Below are 10,723 nucleotides of genomic sequence, written 5' to 3' on the forward strand. Positions count from 1 at the left end.
AGCTTCGCCCAGCAGCCCAAACCGGTCCAGAAACACTTAATTAGACATCGACCAACCTGACGCATGTCCCACCGGTGCTCGCAGGTGCCTCTCCCCCCCCAATCAGCCCCCCCCAAGACCCACACACCAGACGCCACAGAGCCCATCCAGCCCCACCAGCCCCTCAGACAGAACAACCATCCAATGGCCACAAGACAGCTTATACCCAGCCCCGCCAGGCAGCCATTGATCTTGGACACACGAACAGAGTCCCAACCCCCAGCACCGTATAGCCGAAGAGAGCCCACCAGCCACAGTCGGGAGCCATAAAGGAGGCAGCACCCACACCCGAAGGCACGGACACCAGCCACACCATCCAACACAGCCGAACCGAAATCCAACTGAGTCGGGAAAGAGTAAGCAGAGCCAGCCAAAACCAGCCCCACAGGTCCGGCAACAGGCACGGACCGAACAACGGGCATAAGGCATCCCCAACTGATGCGACAAGAAGGGGGAGGGCGAACAAACCGAAGCAGACACACAGGAGGTAGGACCCACTTGCAATGGGTGAAGCCACCAACCACAGACCATAACCGAACCACCCGGATGCACAGACAACGCGAGTGTCTGGCAGCCAATCGTCCCACACCACCCCACGTAGCAACAATCACCCCACCAGGGGGTAAGACTTTTCTGGGTCAAAGCCATCCCCACGGGTGTGAGGAGGAGACGCCTGACTGAATGACCGTAAATGCCGTAAGGGCAGAAACTCCAAGGGAACGGCGATAAACAACATCGTAGGATCCTGACCGTAGAAACATGTAGTAATGAGCAGGGAGGGGACCGGCGAGGCCCCCTCCCCTGTGGGTTGATGCGGCCAGTACGACGTGTTGATACTTGGGAAGGTCATCAGTCTAACTTAAGGGCGTTTTGTATTGCGAGAGCTAAGGACTCCATTAAAACCCAACAAAAGACATGAGCTGGCCCAAAGAACGACACGGGTGATCCCCCTAAACACAATGTACAATCCCCCTAATTGAACACGAAACCTGGGAGTAGACGATAGACAGCAAGCCATAGACGTTTTACCGAAAGGGGCTCATACGCAACCGTGATGAGTGGTCGAAGTGCAAGTATCGTGAGATAACCAACCCAACGAAACCAGACGCAAACAAGTTATCCGCCACACAACGTCTAACAGACCTCAACACCAAAGACCCCAGGAACTACTGAGCAAACTCAGATATCTCCCCCAGAATCAAAGGCATCAACGCCTATCATCATGATAGCAAAAGAAACGCTCGGGGCGAAGCGACGGCAAGGACGAGGAAAAGTACTTAGAACAAAGCGTGAAGAACCTATCTCCCTCAGCCACATCGGCCTCCTTATGTAGTATTCTTCCCACCCATAGTCATGTGACCTAAAGTGGTCACATGTGCGAAACTAAATCATAATAAACTAATCATGTGACCAAAGTAATCACAGGCTCAAAACCCATGACCTTATAATGAGGTCATGTACAAAACCCATAAACCAATCATAACGCAATAAACAAGTCATATGACTCGACTGAGTCATATGCGCGAAACCCATGACCTCATAATGAGGTCATGTGCAAAACATAAATCATATGCACAAGGCTTACCCACAAGGTATACTCGCAAGGCCTACTTGTCAGGTGCACGTCCCATGACTCATACTTGAGCCATGTGCGAAAGCGTCACAAATCCCACACATAACAAATCATATGACCCTAATGAGTCATATGTGTGAAACAATAACGTACCTGTGACTCACAACTATGCGTCACGTGAAAACCCTTTCCTCGCTAAGCCAGATTCGTCACCTTAGCTCCCCTCCTCTTAAGGCTGAGTCCCATTAGGCCTTTTCTCCCAGTTTCAATAGTTCCTGTCCAGCTGAGCGCATGGTTCTCCTCAGCTTGTGGAACCTTTCATCTGCCGTCCTCCATCTGACCCTCACCAATTCCAGAGTCAGGTTCGCCATTTCGATCGTGTGGCACTGATTATCGTTCACCTGTCTTAGCTGTGCGATCGTTTTGTCGTTTGCCGAAATTGTGGTCACGGCTTGGCCCAGCTGTTCTCGGAGTCCCCGGATCTGCCTCTGTAGGCTCCTCACATCCGGTTCCGTGTCTGCGGAGGAGTTTTGGGCTCCTCCTTCCCTGGACCACATCCTCGCGGCCCATGCCTTTCTGGCATCCTCTTCTTCCAACTCTTTTCTGCTTCCATCCTTCTGCGGGTAGAATCCTGCAGATATTTTCTGTGCCCTGTGCATCCTGCACCCATTTCTGAAGCATTGTTGCCAATGCTTCAGAACGTGGTCCGGGCATGGGCCACGCTTTCGACATTCCCTCGGGTACCATCCCGAGCCTTCTTTGTCGCTAAAGTGTATTTGACAACCGTCATCGTAGCATACCGTCCATGACATGGCATTATGCTATGCTTGTCTTTCCCTATCCTTGAGCTCTTCGTAGGTTGGCCCCATGAATGAGTATTTGGGGCTGGTGGGTGTAGTTTGGCGGGGGCTGCCGCCCCAGCCCTCGTATTGCTGCAAGGGCGCGGGAGTCTTTCCCTCACCTTTGTCTTGGTTGAACGTGATCGTCACCTGGGTCGGGCTTGCCTGGGTATCACTGGTGGAAGGTTGCGATGGCATCTTGTGCATTTTCGAAGTTGTGTGCGAAGTACCAAGTTTTATCGTGTTCAGGAGAATATCCTGTCCACTTGGCTCAATATTGGAGGTGACCGTGGAAGAAGCGGGAATTGACTATTTCGTCGAGCTCGTATTCTCGTTCTCCGCTGAGTTCGATCGGAGGGGGAGGAATAAGTGTTTGGGAAGGAAATCTATTGTCGTTGTGTAATTCGAGGAGTGAGATATGGAATGTACTGTGTATTCGCGTTGAGTGGGGAAGGTCGAGTTTATAAGCTCGGCTGCCCACCTTTTCCAATATCCTGAAGGGTCCGATTTTCCTGTAGTCCAGTTTCTTTGAGGGTTGTGTTGTATGGATATTGTGTGGTATTAGCCACACTATATCTCCCTGTTGTATGTTCAGATCCAGTCTTCGGTGCTTATCGTATTGTTCTTTTTGCCGTTGTTCAGCTTGACTCATCTCGGATTGTAAGGTTTCGTGTAGTTTTCTCATATCTGCTTTCTCCGGTATCACATTATTAATCGTATGATATGTGGTCTGACTTTGTAGATGTTGTCCGTAATTTGCGAAGAATGGTGTTGTGCCGATCGTTTCTTGCTTTCCATTGTTGTATGCGAATTTGGCCATTCATAACAGCTTGTACCAATCATCCTGTTGATAGTTGACATAAGCCCTTAAGTATTGTTCAAGTATTGCATTTACTCGTTCCGTTTGTCCATCCGTTTGTTGGTGGAATGCGGTGCTCATTCTGTTTTGTATTCCCATTTCTCCGGTCACCTTTCTCCAGAGTCCCGATGTGAATAGTGTTCCTCGAGCGGTGATGATATTCTTGGGTAGGCCATGAAGTTGGAAGACTTCTCTGAAGAAGGTTTGTATAAAATCCCTCATGTTGATATCTTTTCTAACCGGAATGAAATGGCTCATTTTGGTCAGACGATCCACCATGACCAGGATGCTATCGCAATTTTCCGATGCCGGTAGGTCCGTGATGAAATCCATAGTAATTGTTTCCCATGGTTGTTCGGAAACCTCGTTTGATTTTAGTAATCCATATGGTGCGTGTTTAGCCATTTTCGTCCTGTGGCATATGTCGCAGTTTTTGACATATCATTTGACGTCTCCACGCAGTCCTGGCCAATAGAATGACCTCGTAATGAATTGTGTAGTTTTAGCCGTTCCTCCGTGTCCTGCCATTCGGATATCGTGGTGTTGTCGTATAATGTTTGTCCTTATCTCCTCTTCTTCTGGGATCCCTTGTTTTCCATCGCACCACATGTTTCCGTCCTTCTATTGGCATAAACCCAAAGCAATTCCTTTCATCTCTTTTTTTCCTTCTTGCAAGGCTTCTCTTATTGTCTGAATTGTTTTGTCTTTCTCGTTTGCGTTCTCTATTCCTCTTTCCTCCGTTGATGCAAATTGGATAATCTCCATTGCCTCAAAGTAGGTTTTTGGTAATAGCGTTCGTGTTTTGTGTTTGATTCTTTCGTCTTCCTTTGTTTATGGTTTGTCGCTTGCAATCCTTGTGAGAGCATCTGGCTTTCCACTTTCTTTGCCTGGTCGGTATTCGATTTTGAAGTTGTATTTGCTGAGGTGTTCCATCCATCTTATCTGGTGGTCGTTCAGTTCTTTTGTAGTCATGAACGGCACCAGGTTCTTGTGGTCGGTTAGAACTCGGACTGGATGGTCGTTGTTCGAAACGTATCTTCTCCATTCTTTTAATGCTTGAACTATTGCTAATAGTTCTTTGTTTGCAACATTGTGGTTGCACACTGCGGGGGTTATTGTCTTGGATCGATAGGACACTGGCCTTCATTTTCCATCGTCGCATTGTGGTGATAGTATGCTTGAGCATACATATTTTGAAGCATCCGTTTCGATCATTGTCCTTCTATTTAGGTCGAAATGAACCAGTATGGGTGCCGATGTTAGATGCGTTCGTATTGCATCCTATGCTTTTTGTTCAGTTTCTCCCCATTCCCACTTTTTATCTTTCTTGGTTAGGTTATAGAGTGGTTTTGCAAGCCTGCTAAATCCCTCTATGAACCTTCGATAAAAGTTGCAGAATCCCATAAACCATTGAACATCTGTCTTGTTGTTTGGTTTGGCCCAATCCCATATGGCTGCTGTTTTAACAGGGTCAACCTTGACCCCATTTCAATTGATGATAAATCCAAGGTATTCTGTTTCTTCCTTACGAAATTCGCATTTTGTTGGTTTGATCTTCATTCCTGACCCTTGTATTGCGGCCATGATATTGCTGATATCTTTTTGGTGTTGCGTTATGTTTTCCGAGTATTTGAGTATATCGTCCAAGTATACGATGCAACATATGTTGAGATACTTATTAAGTACTTTGTTGATCCATCTCTGCAATGAAGCCTGTGCGTTGGTTAGCCCGAAGGACATAACTAAGTATTTGAACATTCCGTATCTTGAGGCGAATGTAGTCTTCCATTCGTCTCCTACCTTGATGCGTATATTATGGTATGCGTCTTTGATGTCGAGTTTGGTGAAGTATTTTGCGGACCATAGTCTGTCCAGTGCTTCTCCAATCAAGGGTAGCGGATATCGGTCCTTCTTGGTAACCGAATTGAGGGCTCGATAGTCGACGTAAAGTCTCATTTTTCCATTCTTCTTTTTGACGAATAGTATCGGGGATTCTCCCGATGCAAAAGAGTCTCTGATCCATCCTCGCTTTAGGTTTCGCTCGATGTACTTCCTTAGTTCTTCAAGCTCTGCTTCTCCTAGGGGGTATAACTTCTTGTAGAGAATCTCTTTTATCTTTCCCGTTTTTTCATCTTTGTCCAGCTGAATCTCGTGATCAATTCCTGGTCTTCGAGGTGGTAGCTCCGTAGCTTCCTCTTCTTGGAATAGATTTGCGAATTGGTGATATTCTTTTGGAACCGATTCTTTCCATCCCTTTTTGCTTTGGTATTTCTTCTCCTGTATTGCTAGCTCTGTACTGATGTTGATTTTAGCTAGCACCGCTTTCTCGTCTTTGTATGTCCATTTGACAATTCCTGTGGTATCTCCTCTTCGGTAGTACAGTCTAAAGGCTTGTGCTGTGATCTCTTTGATCTCAATTCTTTTTGTTGTATCGCGCTGGTTTTGGTCTGTGCTACCAAATCCCTTATTTCCTCTTGTGGTTTCTTCCAGTTAATCTACTTCATGCAGATCTTTTTGGTTGATTTTTTCAATTATCAACTGTGCGATTCGATCGCCTTTCTGAACTTGGTAGTCCTCTTGGGATAGGTTGGCCAGGACCACTTTGACTTCTCCTGTATAGTCGACATCGATCACCCCGGCCATGGTCATGAGCCGATGTTTGACTGCTAGACCACTGCAGGGTGCTACCCGTCCATAGGTGCCTTCTGGGAGTCCAATGGCTATTCCTGTCTCTATAATTTCCTGCCCGTTGGCCAGTATCTTAATTCCTTTGTTGGCATATAGGTCGTGTCCTGCTGCCCTTTTGGAACCCTTGGTAGGCATTTTTGCCACTTGGTCCAGCCTTTGTATCCGGACTCTCTTATCTTGCCGCATCTGGGCTAACTTTGCATGCAAAGTTTCTTCTTCCGCTTCCCGTATCGGTGTTGAGTAGACCACAGGCGAACTGTTGAGACATCATGTCGCACATATTTCGCTTGTAAAGGTCATCTTGTTCTCGTTCCAATTGATTTTCGGATTGTGCTTTCGTAACCATGGCATCCTTAGGACTCTCTCATGGTTTTTCAGATCTGCTACTTGGAAGGTTGCTGTTTCCCTATGGCTGTCAATGTCCATAGGTACTGTCGCCATATGGGTTATAGGACCCATAGTACTGGGTTTTCCATCCGCTAAGTAGACCTGTCTTGCTTTCTTCACTTGTTTGGTATGGAGGCCGTATTTGTTGCATATTTCTTTGTCAATGAAGTCTTTGGTGGCCCCAGCGTCGAGCATTGCATATATTGTTGTTTCTTTGTTTTCTTCATTGTATATCTTCGTTTTGATCATCACGTGATCTCCATCTTCTTCCCCTCTTTGTGTGTGTAGTGCCATGTAGTAGTTTGCTAATTTGATGGGTTTTCCAGGTCCACATCTTGAGTCTCCCAGACCACCATTTACTGGGGACCCTCGTCGTTTTCCGCCAGTGAATCTTCTGCTCTCATTTCGCGGATCTTGCTTCTGTTTTGATTTTGGAAACGATTATTTCCAGCAGCTCTGTTTCCTTAGTATCCGTTGTCCGGTCAGCTTCTGCATTCTCGTATCCGATGTCCTGTTTTTCCGCACCTTAGGCAGAGTTTCCCATTCATCCTTCTAGCGTACTCTTCTTTAGACTGGTTTAGAGCCGGTCCTGCTCTTGATTTGTCTAAATTCATTGGCTCGCCTGGTGGTAATGCTCGACTTTCTCCTCGAGGTGCTTGTGGTTTGAAGGTCCCATCCACATTCCTGGATGATTGGACCACTCTGTGCGCTATAGTGTTCTCTGAGTTGCTTCGAACCATGTTTAATTTGCTTTCCTTGTCTATTGCCCATCTTACAAATCGTTCAGCCGTCGTATAGCACAGGTCAGAGATTCCCCATGCCTCTCGGAGTCTCTCGCTGCAGTTTCTCAGGAGGATGATGTAGAGAGTAGCATCATCCACTCGGCCTCGTATTCCAATAGTCGGCATTCGTTCCAGTATGCTGAAAATGTTTGTTTTCCTTGCTGGAGTTTTTCTAACTTTCCTCTTACTGTTTCTTTGGTGTTGGGATCTCCTAATTGTTCGAAGAGTATCTCCTTGAACTCTTCGTATGTGATCCATTCCCTTTGCTTTCTTCCATCTTGGAAAGGCATGATCCATTGCCCCGCGAGTCTTCTGAGCAGAGATTCCACACATGGAATCTTGATCTCATCATGTTGATCTCCATATCCTTTAACAGCCAAATATCCTTCGCATTGTGCTAAGAATATTCGTAGCTTATCTTCAGCTCCTTCGTATGTGTCGCGCTCTTTAGCTTTTGGTCTTTGGACATTTCCTTGCGCTGTATTTCGCGTAGCTGGGAGAAATGCCGGAAACTGATTTTCAGTCATTCAAAGTATGCTGGTTCCTGGTGCCGGAGCGGCTGGGGCTGGTGGCCCCTGTACTGCGGATCCCGACATTCTCTCAGGTCGTGGAGTTCCAGCAGGAGAGCTATCGACTGGTGATCCTTTCTCTGGGATTACTGGGCTTGCTGCTCTCGAGGGTTCTGCTGAGACGTGATCTAGGGCATTGCTGAATCGTCCTAGATTAAGATTTTGATCATCGATGTCAATATCTCCTTCCCTGTCTCGGTTGAAGGATGCCGTCTTGTATCGTTTGACGTCGCACTAGGTGATGCTTTGTAATGTAATAATCCCTTTTTAGATAGTTAGTTCTTGGCAACGGGGAACGATACTTGTCGTCTCTCTCTCCTTCTTTCTCTATCTTACAATAGCTCTAGGCCTATGCATACGTTAGCGATAGTGTAAGACATTTGTCTTCTATCGGAAACGCCTATCGTAAGCTTTCTCTAGCTCGTCTTGGTGACGAGCATTTCTTGGCGTAATGATAACGTTTCAATGAAGATAGAGGTTTTGTATTCGTTAAAGTAATAATTAGGAAAAGTACAGAGAACAAAGCATGAAGAACATATCTCCCTCGTCCGCATCGGCCTCCTTATATAGTATTCTTCCCGCCCGTAGTCATGTGACCTAAAGTGGTCACATGTGCGAAACCAAATTATAACAAACTAATCATGTGACCAAAGTAATCACATGCTCAAAACCCATGACATTATAATGAGGTCATGTATAAAACCCATAAACCAATCATAACGCAATAAACAAGTCATATGACTCAACTGAGTCATATGCGCGAAACCCATGACCTCATTATGAGGTCATGTGCGAAACATAAATCATATGTGCAAGGCTTACCCGCAAGGTATACTCGCAAGGCATACTTGTTAGGCGCATGTCCTATGACTTATACTTGAGCCATGTGCGAAAGCATCACACATCCCACACATAACAAATCATATGACCCTAATGAGTCATATGTTTGAAAGAATAACGTACCTGTGACTCACAACAATGCGTCACGTGAATATCCTTTCCTCGCTAAGCCACATACGTGACATATGGCTTATTACTGATGCATCGGATGTTGGAGTTGGAGCATGGGTTGGGCAAGGGGCCTCCCATGAAATGCCAAGACCGGCGCCATTACACAGGTAGAAGTGCACTAACTCACAGATGAACTATGGAACAGCAGACAAGGAAGTCCTTGCTGTGATTGATGCTCTCGCCGCTTTCAACCACATCCTGATTGGCAATACCTTCACTATTGTTACCGACCACCAATCTCTCACTAATCTTAAAACCGAGAGAATAACTGGAAGAAGAAGAACAAGATAGATAGGTGAAATCAGGAAATACGATGCATAAATCATCAATACCCCTGGAAGAACCAACTATTTAGCAGATGCTCTCTCCCGCCTATATGAGAATCAAGACCTCCCAGATCCTCATCCTGTTCATGATCACACAAGACAAAGCGAAGACAGCCCTGACGACACCTCCTATGAACCAGAACTATCGATGGCTACTGCCAGCTCTGCCGCTCCCACAAATCCTTTCTCGTACACCATGTACAGTGCTGCCGGAATGCAATGTGGAAAGGACATTGACGAAGAATGGAAAGACAATTGCATGCTCCGCAGCACACCTCCTCACGAACTTGAACAAAGCAGACTCTACTAGTCAGACAGTTACCACGACACCTGCCCTTTTCACTAGACTGAGATTAAGTTCGGAAACAGATACCAGCCACTGTACTATATACCTGCTGATGATTCCAAAGACACCAACTTCGACACTCCAGAAGGAGAAGAAGAGATGATCAATGAAAATGAGTCAACCCAATCTCCTCATATCCTTAATCCTGCTCCAACAGGATACCAAGGTCTTGAAGAACTCGAACAAGCAGCAGCCTACGTGGAAGCAATATCCTATTTACACCCACCACAGTCAGTCCCGCCACTCACTCCTCCCATAATCGATTCACGACCACTATATGGTAGACCCTTACGAGTATACAACAATGAAACCATTGTCTCGGTCATACCCTCTACTATTCCCGAGCATTGTCGTCAACTCTACGTAACCTTTAAGGAAGAGGAAGCCCCTATGGAACCAACAAGAGGATCCCTAATCGAGGATGAACGAGATGTTAGATCAACCAAAGAAGAATTGACCTCCTCTTTCCGAAGCCAAATGATAGCAGGATATGGCCATGACCCAATTTACTTCAAAGCCATGGATAGCTACAGGCATGCAGACCTCGCCCCCTACAACATATCAAATAGAATGGTCTATACCAGCATCCGTTATGGTAAACATTGTCTATAGATACCAAAAGGCCATATGTTCAATGGAATGACTATTAGAGAATACGTCATATCCGATATTCACAACAAAGGACACCACAGTGCGGACCGCAACCTTCAATATACTTCAGAATATGTTTACGGGCCTGAGATGCGCAATGATTTCCGCAATTTTGTCAAACAATGTGAACTCTGCCAGGCAAACAAGGAGTGAACACAACTACCTGAAGGAAAAGCACAGACCCTCCAACTATCATGTGAAATATTCGAATCATATGCCATCGATTTCGCAGCACCATTCAATAAATCCGCTGGATATGACACCATCTTGGTAGCTGTGGATCGATTCTCTGGATACACATGGCTCATACCAATGAAGGTTACCGATTCCTCCAAAGACACCTGGAATAAACTCCAATGATACCTGTTTACCCCTCATGGGTACCCCTTATCTATTGTCAGTGATGCTGATCCCCGCTTTACCACCACATTCTGGAAGCAAACCTTGACCTCTCTCGGAATAAACCACATTATGGCTGCCCCTGGATACCATGAGACTAATGGCCAAGCAGAACAAAAAATCGGCGAAGTTAAGACCGGAATTAGGAACATGAACAATGAACAACAAACCAACTGGGAACCAGCCCTTGTTGAACTGACCGCATATATCAATGCCGGATTTTCAGATACCTGGGGAATGTCACCATACAAGGC

This window comes from Tuber melanosporum, assembly GCF_000151645.1.
Source record: "Tuber melanosporum whole genome shotgun sequence assembly, scaffold_84, strain Mel28".
Taxonomy (NCBI): domain Eukaryota; kingdom Fungi; phylum Ascomycota; class Pezizomycetes; order Pezizales; family Tuberaceae; genus Tuber; species Tuber melanosporum.